Consider the following 19,770-nt stretch of genomic DNA (forward strand, 5'->3'; position numbering starts at 1 on the left):
GCAATAGTGCTCAATGTCAAGCAGCAGCTGCAAGGGCAAGCAAAGTATTGGCGTGCATAAAAAGGGGTAAAGATGCAAGGGAAGACAGTGTAATTTTGCCACTGTATAAATTGTTGGTAAGACCTCATCTTGAATATGCAGTACAGTTCTGGGCACCACTCTATAAAAAAGATAATTTGGAACTAGAAAGGGTTCAGAGAAGGGCAACAAAATTGATAAAGGGTATGGAGTCATTAAGTTATGAGGAAAGGTTAGCCAGTTTAGGCATGTTTACTTTAGAGAAGAGGCGTCTAAGGGGAGATATGATTACTATGTACAAATACATTAGGGGTCAATACGGAGAGCTTTCATGGGAACTTTTTGCCCCAAGGACTATACACAGGACACGCGGTCACCCCCTAAGGTTAGAGGAGAGGAAATTTCACAACCAGCAAAGGAAGGGGTTCTTTACAGTAAGGGCAGTCAAGATATGGAATTCATTGCCAGGGAAGGTTGTGATGGCAGATTCAATAGATATGTTTAAGAAAGGGTTAGACAAATTGTTTGTGGAAAAGTGTATCCAGGGCTTCGACCGTTAATTAAAATGTAGGATAGTAGTGGATATAGGGTAAAAATAGGACTGCAATATTGGGTCTAGGGGGATTTTCACAATTGAAACAGATTGGCAGTTGCTTACTCTGGATCAATTTCTAATATAAGTGCAGGATCGCAGGAGCTCCAAAATAGGTTGAACTTGATGGACTGGTGTCTTTTATTAACCTCATCAACTATGTTACTATGTATTAGGAGTAGAGATGAGCGCACTCGGATTTCTGAAATCCGAGCCCACCCGAACGTTGCGGATCCGAGCCGGATCTGAGACAGATCCGGGTATTCCCGCCAATTGCAAAACTGAAACCGAGGCTCTGAGTCATAATCCCGCTGTCGGATCTCGCGATACTCGGATCCTATAAATTTCCCGCTGGCCGCCGCCATCTTCACTCGGGCATTGATCAGGGTAGAGGGAGGGTGTGTTAGGTGGTCCTCTGTCCTGCTATATCTCGTGCTGTTCAGTTCTGTGCTGTGCTGTGCTGTGCTCTGTGTTCTGCTCAGTCCAGTGGTGCTGTGTCCTGTGCTCTGTCCTTCTGAGTTCAGTGGTGCTGCTGGGTCCTGTGCTGTGTCCTGTTCAGTCCAGTGGTGCTGTGTCCTGTGCTCTGTCCTTCTAAGGGCATTGTTATTTCCCCATTATTCCCAAATTATAAAAAATTTCAAAAAAAGTTATAAAATTTTTTACAAAAAAGTAATTATAAAAAAAATAATAAAAAAAAAAAATATCCCTAAACAATCCTGCAGTATAAGTCCATTGGTACTGCTATATTACAAAGTTCACTGATTCAGCAGTATAAGTCTAGTGGTACTGCTATATTACAAAGTTCACTGATTTTGCAGTATAAGTCCATTGGTACTGCAATATTACAAAGTTCACTCATCCTGCAGTATAAATCCAGTGGTACTGCAATATTACAAAGTTCACTCATTCTGCAGTATAAGTCCAGTGGTACTGCAATATTACAAAGTTCACTCATTCTGCAGTATAAGTCCATTGGTACTGCTATATTACAAAGTTCACTCATTCTGCAGTATAAGTCCATTGGTACTGCTATATTACAAAGTTCACTCATTCTGCAGTATAAGTCCATTGGTACTGCAATATTACAAAGTTCACTGATTTTGCAGTATAAGTCCATTGTTACTGCCATATTACAAATTTCACTGATTCTGCAGTATAAATCCAGTGGTACTGCAATATTACAAAGTTCACTGATTCAGCAGTATAAGTCCATTGTTGTTACTGCCATATTACAAATGTCACTGATTCTGCAGTATAAGTCCAATGGTACTGCTGTATAACTCCAGTCCAGTGGTACTCTCCTGTGCCGCATATAATTTTTAAAGGCTTTGCCGAGTGTGTGTGGCTTAGGGGTACACTCTCTTGTGCTACATATAATGCAGAACAAAAATTTGGAGGATAAAGTAGGGAAAGATCAAGACCCACTTCCTCCTAATGCTGAAGCTGCTGCCACTAGTCATGACATAGACGATGAAATGCCATCAACGTCGTCTGGCAAGCCCGATGCCCAATCTCCTAGTACAGGGCATGTAAAATCCAAAAAACCCAAGTTCAGTAAAAGTAGCAAAATGAGAAACTTAAAATCATCTGAGGAGAAACGTAAAATTGGCAATATGCCATTTACGACACGTAGTGGCAAGGAACGGATTAGGCCCTGGCCCGTGTCCATGACTAGTGGTTCAGCTTCACCCAAGGATCTAAGCCCTCCTCCCCCCTACAAAAAATTTAAGAGAGTTATGCTGTCAGCAACAACACAGCAAACAACTCTGCCTTCTAAAGAGAAATTATCACAAATCCCCAAGGCGAGTCCAAGGGTGTTGGTGGTTGCGAAGCCTGACCTTCCCATCACTGTACGGGAAGAGGTGACTCCTTCCTCCATTTGCAGCACGCCCTCTGCATATGCTGGAAGGATCATCCACAGTCCAGTTACAGATTTGGCTAATGAAGGTGTGAATGTTGTATACCGGGAGGAGGATATTGATGGAGCTGGCGCTGAGGAGGATGTTGATGATTATGATGCAGACAGATACCAAATTGCCTTTCTCAATTTCTATTTATATTCTAGATTATATAACGGCTGAATAGCTTTCTATTTTACTCCTAGTGGAGAGGGGATCTGATGCAGACAGATACCAAACTGCCTTTGTCCATTTCTTTGCATATTTGAATTTCTAGTTCTACAGTCCATGCAGGCTGCTTTTTTTATATTCAACTACAAGTGTAGGGCGGGGGGGGGGGGGGGCATAGATAGCCACCAAAGTAACGTAGTCCATTTAATTTCACTTTCTAGCTCCACAGTCTGTGCAGCCTGCTTTTTTTATCTTCAAAGTATTTACAAGCCTTGCAATCTAAATTAACAAGAGGTAGTGACGTGCTAGAACTCCACCCTCTATATGCTGCAGAGGATGGAGGAGCATCAAAAGGCCATTCAAGCCTACACAGCCACCTACGACATAGGAAAAGGAGTGGGGATGCGCCTGAGTCAAGCGCACTGGAGAATGATTTCCGTGTTGTGCAAGGTTCTGCAGCCATTTGAACTTGCCACACGAGAAGTCAGTTCCGACACTGCCAGCTGGTACACCATTGCGATTCCACCAAGCATGTAGCTCTTGTGGATGAAGCCCTTCCTACGCTTTGCCAGGATCTGAGGGTGGTCAGTCTTTTAAAGTCAGAGAAATACATTCTGGCCACCGTTCTCGATCCTCGGTTTAAAGCGTATGTTGTGTCTCTGTTTCCGGCGGACACAAGTCTACAGCGGTGCAAAGACCTGCTGGTCAGGAGATACTTGATATCTTATTTGTACACTGAAATTTAAAGTTGATATTTGTGTGCTACATGAAAAAAAAGTCAGTATTTAACTTATGTGCAAAATAGAACACTCATTTGCACCCCTTCCATTGTAACATGGTTTTGTCCAGGAGACTGAAATAAGGATCCTCTTCATTTAAGATCCTTAATGAATCAGGCCCCAGATTCCTATGTATCTGTGATCTAGATAATTGCAGTCTGCTCTTCTTAATCATTATTTATTCCCCCAATAATAGCAAACATACAAAAACATATCCAAATAATACTCCTTATCATCGGTTCACCTGATGTTTATACTTATAAATATATAGGAGATTACTAACAAACCTGAATAACAGGCAAATGTCTCAAACAATATTTCTACATGTAAATATATAAACTTGAGACCTGATGTGATCTGATTATAAACGGTTTGTCTGATGTTTGATCTTTATAGGTCACTTTAATAGATGATCTATAATTAGCAAAATGTTCCTGGAAACTGTGGATCATGTTTCCTACATATGTAAGACGTCAAAAGCAATAATGGATACAGAGCCGTAACGAGGCCGGTGCGGCCGGTGCCACCGCCCCGAGCGCAGTCCCAAGGGGGCGCAGTGGCCGCCCGCACCGACCTCTCTGTGTGGATGAAAAATTTTTTTTTAAAAAACATAAACAGACCTCAGATTCAGACTGCCGGCCGCCCGGCGCATCCAAGATGGCGGCCGGCACCCGGCTCCTCCTACTTTTTAACTCTGCCCTCTGTCCCTGCAGCATCAGAGGTCATGATGCTGCTGGGAGCAGAGGAGCAGAGATTTACACAGGGGGCTGGGCTTGACTGCAGGCGCGCAAACAGCAAGGACTGCCTGGGCTGGCTGAACAGGAAAAAATCATCAGTAAGCAGGAAAGAAAAAAAACTGACAAGAAGCTGAAAATGTAAGTAACATGAGAGGGAGAGAGGGGGTGGTGGGGGATAGGGGGGGGGGGACTTTTAACACTTTAATGTTACAGTTTATAATTATCACCATGCCATTGATGTTGATTTCTGCAGATGAGCAGAAACACAATGAAAAAAAAGTGCCCATCCATGAGGGGTAAGGAGATTTAAAGTGTCTCTCCCTAAGGAGGGTTATATAAGAATATATATATATATATATATATAAACACCCTAAGGAGGGTTATATAAGAATTGACTGTTTTTAGGTATTAGAAGGCTATGGTTTTAGGGGCATTAATGACGTTGACCATTATAAATCTACCTGGCTTGCCTAGTGCTGGTTATGGTAAAATTGGGGGGGACCAACTGTAATGCCACCAGACCAGCCGGCTCTGAAGGAGCTGACAGATATGTACCTGCCTGCAGCGTCCTGTGTAGTAGAGCACAGCAACCCTGCACCCAAATTCAACGGGGCATGTTCCTTGCTGAATTCGGGAGTGCGCAAAGCCTAAATAAGTGTGTACAATACTGAACGCGGGTTGTGATCAGAATGAGGAAAAGTCTGTCCCGGCTTCTTTGTACAGTCTGTAATGTATTTATATACCTCTGGAGATATGGCCTCCAGAAATGGACACAGTATTTTAGATGAGGCCGTACCAATGACCTATACAGGGGCATTATTACTTCTTTCTTTCTGCTACTGCTTTTTCTCCATATGCAACCAAACACCTCTCCACCTCTGCAATTAATAGATTTATTATAAACGTTTCAAAAAAATACAAGGAATTATTTTATTTATTTCTGCAAGGACATCTTTAAAATCAGAGAACATATATTTTCTTATGGCCAAAACACTTGAATGAGAACACTGTCACCTGCTGGACCTATTAGTGGAGTCTGCTGCTTATTAATGCATCAAAAATAACGATTTTTACTCCATATATTTTAATATGCAGGAAAATATAAGGCTGACATCGCCATTCAATCAGTTGTATTTCTCACAATATACCATCACCTTTCACTCCGCCAAGAGTGTTGTTTGTACATTTTGCTTGGGATTGTAAGGGCAACATGTACAGGAAAATATTACACTGTCTGGGATTGCTATATTATTTGTATTTTTGATTGAAGCCAATTTTTTTTCGGGAACACCTCTCTAGAACGGCTTACACCTGTGTCCCTGACCAGGTACAACAACTAGAGAAGAAGAAACACGCCACCTGACCTGTCTCGGCACCGTGGACAGACCAGTCGTTTCATTTGCACCCCATCACTGAAAGAGGGACGGTAAGGCCAATTCTAATATATAACACATAATTAGGTTTTGTGTGTGTATATGTATATATTATATATATATATATATATATATATATATATATATATATATATATATATGCATTTTGATGCATATATGTGTATATATTGTATATATTATATATATATATATATATATATATATATATATATATATATATATATATATATATATATATATATATATATATGCATTTTGATGCGTATATGTGTGTATATATATATATATATATATATATATATATATATATATTATATATATATATATATATATATATGCATTTTGATGCATTAGGCTTTTTATGCATTTGCAAATGTGTGTAACTGAGAATTCTGCATCTCTATTATACAAATGGAGAGGCAGCTCTTATACTGGTAGTAGTGTTGCTGGGGGAGATCCCTCTCTCTCTCTTTCTCTTTCTTTCTCTTTGATACAAGTTTTTTCACCTAATCCTGGAGGAACATTACAATTTTCAGTGAGATTCACAGCTAGCTTATTATTGGAGCATCGTTGGGTTTCGGTTTAGTTTTCAGGAATATTAGTGAGACACATTTAAGGTTAAGCACTTTGTGTGTGGTCATCACGACCAGTGTTGCAGTCCACTGTGTTGTCCTCTGTTCCCTTATTGTAGAAGGTTCCCTTCACAGCTTAATATCTTCTGGGACTGTCTCTTTATTTAATTTTTAATCTTCATGATGAGTGCAGAGTATTGTATGGTATTACATCACACCACTAAAGACAAATTTATCTTTTAGTAATAAACGATGCCCCCAAAGAAGCCATCTGGTGCAGAATTCCGAAAGCTGAGGAGAGGTAGAGAAGAGGAAGCTCGTAAGCTTTCCCATCATTTTCAGAACTGGCTCACAAAGTCAGCCAGCGATGAAGGTGCCGGGAGCTCTAGAGCGGAGTCAGCACCACTAGAGATCTCTCATTCTGAGCCAGAGAGTCGGGAAGAAGTTCCTGCCGTCACTGGTACTACTGACGTGGACCCTAATGTAGAAAATGAGACTGACAGCACAAGTAATGAAATTTTGGGCCTTAGGTTTAAAGATCCACATTCTTGGCCTAACATAACGGACAATGTGAGGTGCTGTTTAGTGAGACATGGTCCAGAGCAACAGAAAGATTCAAATTTTACACTCTCAACCACTAGTGACGGGAGGCGATTTAGTCAGGATTGGTTCATTAAAACTGCACCTAATGGAGAAACAGTAGAGAGAACCTGGCTTATGTACTCTGAAATGCAGAGAGCTGTATTTTGTTTTCCCTGTATGCTTTTTGGAATTAAATCTGCATTAACTCCAAGCATTGCAAACCCACATAAAGGCTTCTCTAATTGGAGGCATTTAAATCCCAGGATTGTAGAACATGAAAACTCACCTGAGCATCTACAAAATTATTTAAGTTGGAGGTCTTTAGCGATGCATTTAAAACTTGGTCATGGAATTGACCATGAACTGCAAACCGTTATAGCTTCAGAAAAGGAGAAGTAGCGCACTGTTTTAAAAATAATTCTGGATGCAATTATTTTCTGTGCCATAAACAATCTTGCTCTTCGGGGTTCATGTGACCAAATTGGCCAACCCAACTCAGGGATATTTCTTAATGCGCTGGAATTGATTAGCCATTACAATGCTGAGTTAGCTGGTCATATTGAAAAGCATAGGAAAGGCAGTGTTTCCTATTTTTCACCAGTCATTCAAAATGAATTTATTAACCTTCTTGGTAACACTGTGAGAAAAGAAATAATAAACCGAATCAAAGAAGCAAAATACTATTCCATTATCTTTGACTGCACTCCGGACACCTCACACAAGGAACAGCTCTGTGAAATTATCAGATATGTTAGAATTGCAGATGGACAATGCAGTGTTGAAGAGAGTTTTATAGACTTTATTGAAACCACTGAGAAGACAGGTAGTGGTCTTGCTGTGGAAATAGAAGAGAAGCTCTGCAAGGATGGATTAGATCCTGATAATATTCGTGGACAGGGTTATGACAACGGAGCAAATATGGCAGGAAAATATAATGGTGTGCAGGCAAGAATAAAACAAGTAAACAATCTGGCTAGATTTGTTCCATGTGCTGCACATTCCCTTAATTTAGTAGGAGTTCATGCAGCCAGTTGTTCTGTTGATATGGCATTATTCTTTGGAACTGTTCAGAGACTGTTTAATTTTTTTGTAAGTTCAACACGCAGATGGGAAACCTTAACAGGCATTCTCAAAATTACCCTCAAAAGTCACAGTGACACCAGGTGGTCCTCAAAAGCACGTGCTATCAGGTCCTTAAGTAACCAATTGCCAGGAGTTCTTGAGGCACTGCACAAGATATACGATCAGAAGACATGTGGAGAAACAAGTTCTTCAGCTGAGAGCCTTGTGATGCAAATTAATTTTAAATTCATTTGCTTACTTCTAATGTGGGGTAGAATTTTGAACAATATTGATTTTGTCAACCAAGCTTTGCAAAAGAAAGGATTATCTGTTGACCGAGCTGCAAAACTGATAATTGGACTTCAGAATGGACTACAGCACATGCGTGAAGAAGGTGTTGATGTTATACTGAAAGATGCAGCTGTTCATGCTCAGTCTATGAACCTTCCTATGGAATTTCATATGAAGAGGAAAAGGAAGATACGAAGGATTGACTATGAGGAAGCTGAAGATGAGGGTTCCAGTATGTCCACTGAGCAGGTTTTCAGAAAAGAATTCTGTAATGTACTGGACACTGTGAATGCACAACTGAAGTGGCGTTGTGAAACATTGATGGAAATATCTTCAGACTTTGAGTTTCTTACTGGGTCTGCCCTCTCCAACATGCCACTAACTGATCTGAAGAAGTGTGCTTCTGACCTGGCACAGAAGTACTCTAATGATCTCAATGCCACTGAAATTGTGACAGAGATCGAAAGCTTCAAATTCCAAGCAGTTTCCATCCTCCCAGATTGCAGCACAGCAACACCACAGGATATTTTAAACCTCATACATGAGTGGTCCCTGAGTTCGGCATATACAAATATCAAGATAGCTCTGCGCATCTTCCTCAGTATACCTGTTACTGTGGCATCTTGTGAACGCAGCTTCAGTAAATTAAAACTAGTGAAGAACTACTTGAGGTCTTCAATTGGACAACAACGCCTTTCAAACTTGGCAATTCTTTCTATTGAACATAAACTGACAAGTTCCATTAACTTTGACACTATCATAGAAGAGTTTGCAAGTGTGAAGGCTAGGAAGGCAGCGCTATAAACATATAACATTTATTTATTGTATTGTATTGTTTATTTAAGATGTTTATTTTAGTTACAAAGTTCTAAAGAGAAATATAGTTTATTTGTTACAATTTGTTTCATAGTTTTATTTCAATAACCAATTAATTTTTTTTTACACAGCTAGCATGCGATAGCTGCATTGAAAGTACTGTGATTCTATGAATGCTTATTACATAAATATCCTTACAAAGCCAGAATGTGAAGAATGGGGAGGGAGGGGGTTTCAGTGCTGTCTAGCACTGGTAAAGCACTAGCCACACCCCACAGGAGGTTGGACACGCCCACTCAGAAAATGACACTCCCACTTACATGGGGGCGCCGGTGCCCTGTCTCGCCCAGGGCACCAAAATGTCTAGTTACGGCACTGAATGGATATAAACCACAGACTCCGAAGTGCATCTTCTGTATTTAAAGCATTTTCATAGGGGGCAACCAATATTGTATCATTGAAATGTGTGCTGCTATCACGCACCGCACCCACCGGTCGCTCAGTCTGGTCCCAGTGCACTTACATGGGCTGCCTCGGGGCTCCCCTCTTCGACTTTCTTTCGATGCGGCTGCAGGTGGTTTCATCCGGGTCTGCGCATGGGTAGACCCATCCTTTAGTATTTCCTATCCCCTTTCAGTGGCCAGCACCCACTATTGGGCAGTATACTTAAATCACCTGTTTACATTCTTTAATTGGCAGATCTCTGAGTCTTTTCACTCTGTGTGGATGTGAACTTCCCTGTCTCCTGTTTGTATTGCCTGCTTTCTAGCACTCCTGGACCTCCGTGCCTACCTGCCGCAGTCCCGTGTACTCCTGCTGGTTCAGTCTCCTGCTTCCTGCACTTCTGGACCTCCTTGCCTACCTGCTGCAGTCCCGTGTACTCCTGCTGGTTCAGTCTCCTGCTTCCTGCACTTCTGGAACTCTGTGCCTACCTGCCGCAGTCCCGTGTACTCCTGCAGGTTCAGTCTCCTACATCCTGCACTTCTGGACCTCCGTGCCTACCTGCCGCAGTCCCGTGTACTCCTGCTGGTTCAGTCTCCTGCTTCCTGCACTCCTGGAACTCCGTGCCTACCTGCCGCAGTCCCGTGTACTCCTGCTGGTTCAGTCTCCTGCTTCCTGCACTCCTGGAACTCCGTGCCTACCTGCCGCAGTCCCGCGTACTCCTGCTGGTTCAGTCTCCTGCTTCCTGCACTTCTGGACCTCCGTGCCTACCTGCTGCAGTCCCGTGTACTCCTGCTGGTTCAGTCTCCTGCTTCCTGCACTCCTGGACCTCCGTGCCTACCTGCCGCAGTCCCGTGTACTCCTGCTGGTTCAGTCTCCTGCTTCCTGCACTTCTGGACCTCCGTGCCTACCTGATGCAGTCCCGTGTACTCCTGCTGGTTCAGTCTCCTGCTTCCTGCACTTCTGGACCTCCGTGCCTACCTGCTGCAGTCCCGTGTACTCCTACTGGTTCAGTCTCCTGTTTCCTGCACTCCTGGACCTCCGTGCCTACCTGCCGTAGTCCCGTGTACTCCTGCTGGTTCAGTCTCCTGCTTCCTGCACTTCTGGACCTCCGTGCCTACCTGCTGCAGTCCCGTGTACTCCTACTGGTTCAGTCTCCTGTTTCCTGCACTCCTGGACCTCCGTGCCTACCTGCTGCAGTCCCGTGTACTCCTGCTGGTTCAGTCTCCTGCTTCCTGCACTTCTGGAACTCTGTGCCTACCTGCCGCAGTCCCGTGTACTCCTGCAGGTTCAGTCTCCTACATCCTGCACTTCTGGACCTCCGTGCCTACCTGCCGCAGTCCCGTGTACTCCTGCTGGTTCAGTCTCCTGCTTCCTGCACTCCTGGAACTCCGTGCCTACCTGCCGCAGTCCCGTGTACTCCTGCTGGTTCAGTCTCCTGCTTCCTGCACTCCTGGAACTCCGTGCCTACCTGCCGCAGTCCCGCGTACTCCTGCTGGTTCAGTCTCCTGCTTCCTGCACTTCTGGACCTCCGTGCCTACCTGCTGCAGTCCCGTGTACTCCTGCTGGTTCAGTCTCCTGCTTCCTGCACTCCTGGACCTCCGTGCCTACCTGCCGCAGTCCCGTGTACTCCTGCTGGTTCAGTCTCCTGCTTCCTGCACTTCTGGACCTCCGTGCCTACCTGATGCAGTCCCGTGTACTCCTGCTGGGTCAGTCTCCTGCTTCCTGCACTTCTGGACCTCCGTGCCTACCTGCTGCAGTCCCGTGTACTCCTACTGGTTCAGTCTCCTGTTTCCTGAACTTCTGGACCTCCGTGCCTACCTGCCGCAGTCCGTGTACTCCAGCTGGTTCAGTCTCCTGCTTCCTGCACTTCTGGAACTCTGTGCCTACCTGCCGCAGTCCCGTGTACTCCTGCAGGTTCAGTCTCCTACATCCTGCACTTCTGGACCTCCGTGCCTACCTGCCGCAGTCCCGTGTACTCCTGCTGGTTCAGTCTCCTGCTTCCTGCACTCCTGGAACTCCGTGCCTACCTGCCGCAGTCCCGTGTACTCCTGCTGGTTCAGTCTCCTGCTTCCTGCACTCCTGGAACTCCGTGCCTACCTGCCGCAGTCCCGCGTACTCCTGCTGGTTCAGTCTCCTGCTTCCTGCACTTCTGGACCTCCGTGCCTACCTGCTGCAGTCCCGTGTACTCCTGCTGGTTCAGTCTCCTGCTTCCTGCACTCCTGGACCTCCGTGCCTACCTGCCGCAGTCCCGTGTACTCCTGCTGGTTCAGTCTCCTGCTTCCTGCACTTCTGGACCTCCGTGCCTACCTGATGCAGTCCCGTGTACTCCTGCTGGGTCAGTCTCCTGCTTCCTGCACTTCTGGACCTCCGTGCCTACCTGCTGCAGTCCCGTGTACTCCTACTGGTTCAGTCTCCTGTTTCCTGCACTCCTGGACCTCCGTGCCTACCTGCCGTAGTCCCGTGTACTCCTGCTGGTTCAGTCTCCTGCTTCCTGCACTTCTGGACCTCCGTGCCTACCTGCTGCAGTCCCGTGTACTCCTACTGGTTCAGTCTCCTGTTTCCTGCACTCCTGGACCTCCGTGCCTACCTGCTGCAGTCCCGTGTACTCCTGCTGGTTCAGTCTCCTGCTTCCTGAACTTCTGGACCTCCGTGCCTACCTGCCGCAGTCCGTGTACTCCAGCTGGTTCAGTCTCCTGCTTCCTGCACTTCTGGACCTCCGTGCCTACCTGCTGCAGTCCCGTGTACTCCTGCTGGTTCAGTCTCCTGCTTCCTGCACTCCTAGACCTCCGTGCCTACCTGCTGCAGTCCCGTGTACTCCTGCTGGTTCAGTCTCCTGCTTCCTGCACTCCTGGACCTCCGTGCCTACCTGCTGCAGTCCCGTGTACTCCTGCTGGTTCAGTCTCCTGCTTCCTGCACTTCTGGACCTCCGTGCCTACCTGCTGCAGTCCCGTGTACTCCTGCTGGTTCAGTCTCCTGCTTCCTGCACTCCTGGACCTCCGTGCCTACCTGCCGCAGTTCTGTGTACTCCTGCTGGTTCAGTCTCCTGCTTGCTAGCACTCCTGGACCTCCGTGCATACATACCGAAGTCCCGTGTACTCCTGCTGGTTCAGTCTCCTGCTTCCTGCACTGGACCTCCGTGACTATGTAGCGCCCCCTGCGGGGAAACAGGGACAGATGCAACACAAACAAACTTACCTTATGTCCGACACCTGCGGATGACAAGAACACACAGCCTCCCTCTGCACTGTCAGTGAGACTAAGATGGCACCCACAAAACTGGACTGACTACAACAGCGACCCGACCCTAACAACACTCTAATGGTCGGCAACGCGACTAAGTCAAACCACTATGACTAACTAGGTGTGGTGCACTAACGGAACTGCTCACTTACACACTACGGGGAACACCAGCCGGTGTTCACGGACTATACGGGAGGGCGGTTCCTAACCCCCTCACCCAGGTCTAACCAATGAGACTGTCTCCTCACTATGGGGTCACTCACAGACCCTAAGGACCGGTTGCTTCAAGCCCGGCTAAGGCTCAGTGGAACAGCCCACTAACCCGCGGGCCAACTGCCGCACGGAACAGTCGATCGAAACTGAACCGCTCGACTGCCTGTACTCGGGTATCTCACACGTGTCCTTACGTCCGGAGCAACAGGTCCACCTGCACGGAACCGGCCTTGGGGACCCTCAACCAGAACCACGGGCCGCCCCTGGAACTGCCTTAAGGTGTGCTGCACTGCCACCAACTCACTTAGCCACCCCCTCTGGGAACCAGTGTGACCCCGGGGACCTAAGGGGAGGGGAAAACTACGTGTGTTCTCCCCTGACTATGTGTACGCTGGTAACTACACTTGTCCCCCACAGCACGGATTAGCACAGAACAACACAGGAACAAGAGCCTACCTTTAATGGGGGCCTGACGTCTTGCCCCTGAACACAGTTATGTAGCACACCCCAAAATACAGTAATACAAACAATACTCGCCGCACAGACAAAATAAATGCAGTATACAGTACCTTGCACGCTACTCACCAGAGCACACCGCTGTTAGCCAACCAGCCGGTTGCTACAGCACCACAGGAGCCCCCGCTCTACTGTACCTCCTAACTCCGTGTGCTCACCTCACACAGGACCGCGCCTACACTCACGAGGCTCTCACGCCTCTATCACACTACCACCAGGGCCGTCTGCCCTTCACACCATGGGCCTCTGCCCAGCTACACACAGAGCCTCGTGCTCTGTTTAATGGGCCTCAGCCCCCTCTCTAACTCTGGGCTCTGAGCCCGCTAACTAGGGCCTTGTGCCCTGCTACTTAGGGGTACTAGCCCCTGCCTACTGAGGCCTGTGGCCTCCCTGACTAACTGAGGGCCTTGTGCCCGTAAAAGACTATGGGCAATCAGCCCCTAACCAGGCCCTGTGGCCTTCCTATGGCCTCTAGGCCACTAACTACCTAAGGGCCTTGTGCCCTTGTACCTGGGGCTCTCACGCCCCCTGCCTAACTAACAGGGGCTTGTCCCCTTTATCAAAAGTATTATGGCCTACTGGCCCACTAACTCATAGGGGCCTAGTGCCCAGGTTCCTGGGCCTTGTGCCCCTAATATTACGTCCCCACGGGCCATGTGCCCGACCGTGGCCACGGGTCTAGTGTCCGAATTAACGCGGAGTCAACTTACCTGCTCTGCGCAGGAATCTCAGCTTTCCACGCCGTCTTCCTCTTCTTTCTCCGGGTCTTCCAGACCCTCCAGCCGGCGGCGCCTCTTCTCCCGTTCGGCGCGGGTCTTCTGTCTTCTCTGGAGGCGGGGGCGCTCTCAGCCCTTACAAGGGCTCCCCGCCGACGATCTCCGCTGCTGGTCTTCTTCCACTCCGGACATCCCACGACGTCCTTCTCCCTCCGCCGCCGGACTCCTTCTGTCAAAATGGCGCCACCCGGCGACTTATATAGTCCCGTGTACTCCTGCTGGTTCAGTCTCCTGTTTCCTGCACTCCTGGACTTCCGTGCCTACCTGCCGCAGTCCCGTGTACTCCTGCTGGTTCAGTCTCCTGCTTCCTGCACTCCTGGACCTCCGTGCCTACCTGCCGCAGTCCCGTGTACTCCTGCTGGTTCAGTCTCCTGCTTCCTGCATTTCTGGACCTCCGTGCATACCAGCTGCAGTCCCGTGTACTGCTAGCAGCCCATCCAATACTTTTTCTGCAGTTATGGAAGACAAAGCTACAGTCTGTGCCAGCTTCTTTGCAATTTACCTGTCTATGCCAGCTTCCCTGCCCTTCCACTGTCTACACCAACCTCCATGTCCTTCCCTGTCTACACCAGCCTCTCTGCCCTTCCACTGTCTGTGCCAGCCTCTCTGCACTTCCACTGTCTGTGCCAGCTTCTTTGCCCTTCCCTTGTATGTGCCAGCCTCTCTGCCCTACTCCTGTCTGTGCCAGCCTCTCTGCCCTACTCTAGTCTCCGCCACCTTCCCTGCCCTACAATCTATGCCAGCCTCTCTGCCCTTCCACAGTCTGTGCCATCTCCTTTGCCCTTCTCCAGTATGTGCCAGCCTCTCTGCCCTACTCTAGTCTCCGCCACCTTCCCCGCCCTACAATCTATGCCAGCCTCTCTGCTCTTCCACAGTCTGTGCCATCTCCTTTGCCCTACTCCTGTCTGTGCCAGCCTCTCTGCCCTACTCTAGTCTACACCACCTACCCTGCCCTACAATCTATGCCAGCCTCTCTGCCCTTCCACAGTCTGTGCCAGCTTCTTTGCCCTTCCCCTGTATGTGCCAACCTCTCTACCCTACTCTTGTCTACGCCAGCCTCTCTGCCTATCTTTGCCTGTGTCTCTGCCCTGCTATCCCTGCCTGCCATTCTCCCTCAGTCTCTTCAGGGCAGCACGGTGGCTAAATGGTTAACACTTCTGCTTCACAGTGCTGGGGTCATGAGTTCAATTCCCGACCATGGCCTTATCTGTGTGGAGTTTGTATGTTCTCCCCGTGTTTGCGTGGGTTTACTCTGGGTGCTCCGGTTTCCTCCCACACTCCAAAAATATACTGGTAGGTTAATTGGCTGCTATCAAATTGACACTAGTCTGTGTGTCTCTCTGTCTGTGTGTGTCTCTGTGTGTATATTAGGGAATTTAGACTGTAAGCTCCAATGGGGCAGGGACTGATGTGAATGAGTTCTCTGTACAGCGCTGCAGAATCAGTGGCGCTATATAAATAAATGGTGATGATGATGATGTGTGCCTCTGTTCCCCTCTCTTTGTGTGTGTGTCTTTCATTTTGTATGTGCACCTCTGTCTCCCCATCTGTCTCTATTTGTCACCCCCACCCTTTGTGTGTCTCTGTCTCTGCGTTGTACATGTCTGTACTTTTTTCTCCTCCTTTGTGTGACTGTCTGTCTCACTTTACCTCTCTTATTATATCTATGCCCCTGCGGCTTCAACCATTTGCTGCCATCACCCACTATCCCCCTGTATATACTACACTATGGTGCTAGCCATGTACATTGTGGGCTGACCACGCTCCCTTTTTGGAGGGTGTTCACACCCCTTCAGTGCAGTAACAGCGCATACACTATTGCGTGGATCGCAACCACGTTGTATCCCCCCGGAGACCCCAACACTGACTGGTACTGGTGTGTGCAGCATTGTATGGGTGGTTGGAAGGCGCTAAAGGTCAGCGTAGCACTATAATATTCACATATATATACTTACACACACATGTATACACTTAATATAAATATTAAGGGATCCCCTTTGGATTATGGGGCCATAATTACGACCTGCTCTCTAACATGGCCGCTTATATATATATAAATATCCCCAAATTCATGGCTGCGATTATTTTACTGATCATGTGCACAATGGAGCATTTGCAATAGATGGATAAATGTGCTTTCGTTTTGTGCACTTGGCTTCTGTCTCTTTTTAACTGTGACTCACTCAGATAAGTTTATGTTGCTATTTATAACAATTTTACTGTATTTTTTATAATGTATGTAAATATTACTAATGATAATTTTATTTTGAGTTTAAGAAGTTTTAGAAACTATGTAAGATATGCCTATAGGGTCACATATCATTTTCTAGCTCTTCATGTTAACTATACCCATGAGACCCCTGGAGGAATGATGATGATGACTATATTAGGAATCATTCAACCACAACACAGTCTGAGAACCACACAGCCTGCAATTATATACTATTCCCTCTGAGGATTACACACCCTACTATTATATAATATTCATGCTGAGGACTACACCGCCTACTATTATATACTATTCCCTCTGAGGACTACACAGCCTGCAATTATATACTATTCATTCTGAGGACAACACAGCCTGCAATTATATACTAATTATACTGAGGACTACACAGCCTGCAATTATATACTATTCCCTCTGAGGATTACACACCCTACTATTATATAATATTCATGCTGAGGACTACACACCCTGCTATTATATACTGTTCCCTCTGAGGACTACACAGCCTACTATTATATAATATTCATGCTGAGGACTACACAGCCTACTATTATATAATATTCCCTCTGAGGACTACACAGCCTACTATTATATACTATACCCTCTGAGGACTACACAGCCTACTATTATATACTATTCATACTGAGGACTACACACCCTACTATTATATACTATTCATTCTGAGGACAACACACTCTACTATTATATACTATTCATACTGAGGACTACACCGCCTACTATTATATAATATTCATGCTGAGGACTGCACACCCTACTATTATATTTTATTCCCTCTGAGGACTACACACCCTACTTTTATATACTGTTCATGCTGAGGACTACACACCCTACTATTATATAATATTCATGCTGAGGACTGCACACCCTACTATTATATTTTATTCCCTCTGAGGACTACACACCCTACTTTTATATACTGTTCATGCTGAGGACTGCACACCCTGCTATTATATTTTATTCCCTCTGAGGACTACACACCGTACTTTTATATACTGTTCATGCTGAGGACTACACACCCTACTATTATATACTATTCATACTGAGGACTACACAGCCTGCAATTATATACTATTCATTCTGAGGACTACACCGCCTACTATTATATAATATTCATGCTGAGGACTGCACACCCTACTATCATATACTATTCATGCTGAGGACTACACACCCTACTATTATATACTATTCATTCTGAGGACTACACAGCCTACTATTATATACTATTCCCTCTGAGGACTACACAGCCTACTATTATATACTATTCATGCTGAGGACTACACAGCCTACTATTATATACTATTCATGCTGAGGACTACACACCCTACTATTATATACTATTCATACTGAGGACTACACAGCCTGCAATTATATACTATTCATTCTGAGGACTACACCGCCTACTATTATATAATATTCATGCTGAGGACTGCACACCCTACTATCATATACTATTCATGCTGAGGACTACACAGCCTACTATTATATACTATTCCCTCTGAGGACTACACAGCCTACTATTATATACTATTCATACTGAGGACTACACACCCTAGTTTTATATACTGTTCATGCTGAGGACTACACACCCTACTATTATATACTATTCATACTGAGGACTACACAGCCTGCAATTATATACTATTCATTCTGAGGACTACACCGCCTACTATTACATAATATTCATGCTGAGGACTGCACACCCTACTATTATATTTTATTCCCTCTGAGGACTACACAACCTACTTTTATATACTGTTCATGCTGAGGACTACACACCCTACTATTATATACTATTCATACTGAGAACTACACACCCCTTTATTATATACTATTTATTCTGAGGACAACACACTCTACTATTATATACTGTTCATGCTGAGGACTACACACCCTACTATTATATACTATTCATACTGAGAACTACACACCCCTTTATTATATACTATTTATTCTGAGGACAACACACTCTACTATTATATACTGTTCATGCTGAGGACTACACACCCTACTATTATATACTATTCCTACTGAGGACTACACACCCTACTATTATATACTATTCCCTCTGAGGACTACACAGCCTACTATTATATACTATTCATGCTGAGGACTACACACCCTACTATTATATACTATTCATGCTAAGGACTACACAGCCTACTATCATATACTATTCATTCTGACTACATAACCTACAGCTATATAATATTCTCTCTGAGAACTACACAGCCTACTATAATACACTATTCCCTCTGAGGACTACACCCATAACCCCTGAAGGAGTCCACAGGACGAAATGCGTATGGTGCCTACAGACGGTAATTGCCTGTGCTGGATTCTTGGCTAAGGTCTCCTACCCCAGTGCTCCTGTGTATCAGATTGGACACTCAGACTTCATCTATTCACACGAGAACCTTGATCTTACCCAGATATGTGAGTGTTCATAAACCTATGTTCGTGCATTATATGGTTATTACTGTTGGAATGATGCTGCAATATCTGTGTTGAAGGTGAAAAAGCAGATTAGAAATATTTATATAAGATGAGATTAGATCCTATCTTATACATGTCTGGCACAGGGCCACTTACTGTACTTTATGGGAGTTTAGCATGGTGCAAATTTAGTTATATACTTTATGCCCCTTATTATTTTTATTTTCGGTTAAGTGTTATTGAGGACGCTGCAATCCTGATTAGTAATTGAGGGAGTGAAAAGAGATTATTTTTCTATAGTATAAATGTCTACTATTACACTAACAGAGAATGACAATATATGAATGTTCATTTTGTGAGTTATATTGTAACTACAGGAATAGTTTAAAAGGTGTTTCCCATACTTGCCCAAAAATTTTGTAGCATTTTGTAGCTGTTAGATGCAGAGTCCGGGAGAACTCCGTGAAGTTCAGTAGTCTCCCGGATGTTCCGAGGTAGCAGTCACGTATGGGGTTTCACCATTTAGTAATGTCTATGTGTTGTTAAATACTTTTGTGTCAAAAAAGACAAAAGTATTATAGGAGTGATACCTTTATTGGTTAACCCAAAAAATTATTATATTTGCTGCTTTCAGAGCACAGAGGCCCCTTCATCAGGCAAGTTTACAAATGAATGACTGAGAAAAAGGCACAACATTTAAGAGCTGTTACATCAAGAAATTTGTACAGGGGGGGTGATATATCATTAAGATAAGCTAAAGTAATAAAACGGAGGTTTTCGTTACGGATGGAAGAGTGAAAGTCCTATGAGTTCAGAGATCTGCACTCTGCTGTGGGGTGTGAAGTGTGTCCATGTAGTGGGTCATAAATCCAGGTGTTAGGTTGAGTCCTTAAGTAAATGACTGGAATGTTCTCATCAGCTTGAATTCCCATATTTTTCTCTACCTGTCATTTTTAAAAAGAACTTTCAGTATTAGGACTTTTAAACA

General features: G+C 45.3%; 1 protein-coding gene across 2 annotated transcripts in view; it reads left to right on the forward strand.

Annotated features, from left to right (window-relative positions):
• Positions 1 to 16,551: 16,551 nt before the first annotated feature.
• The window catches only part of LOC142097491 (proteinase-activated receptor 1-like), a 310,042-nt gene continuing 306,823 nt past the window's right edge, over positions 16,552 to 19,770 (forward strand). For both annotated transcript variants that reach the window (XM_075179488.1, XM_075179407.1), the window contains exon 1: positions 16,552 to 18,782. The gene's annotated coding sequence lies outside the window, so the exon portion shown is untranslated. The remainder of the gene's footprint in view (positions 18,783 to 19,770) is intronic.

Source organism: Mixophyes fleayi, chromosome 1, assembly GCF_038048845.1.
Source record: "Mixophyes fleayi isolate aMixFle1 chromosome 1, aMixFle1.hap1, whole genome shotgun sequence".
Lineage (NCBI taxonomy): Eukaryota > Metazoa > Chordata > Amphibia > Anura > Limnodynastidae > Mixophyes > Mixophyes fleayi.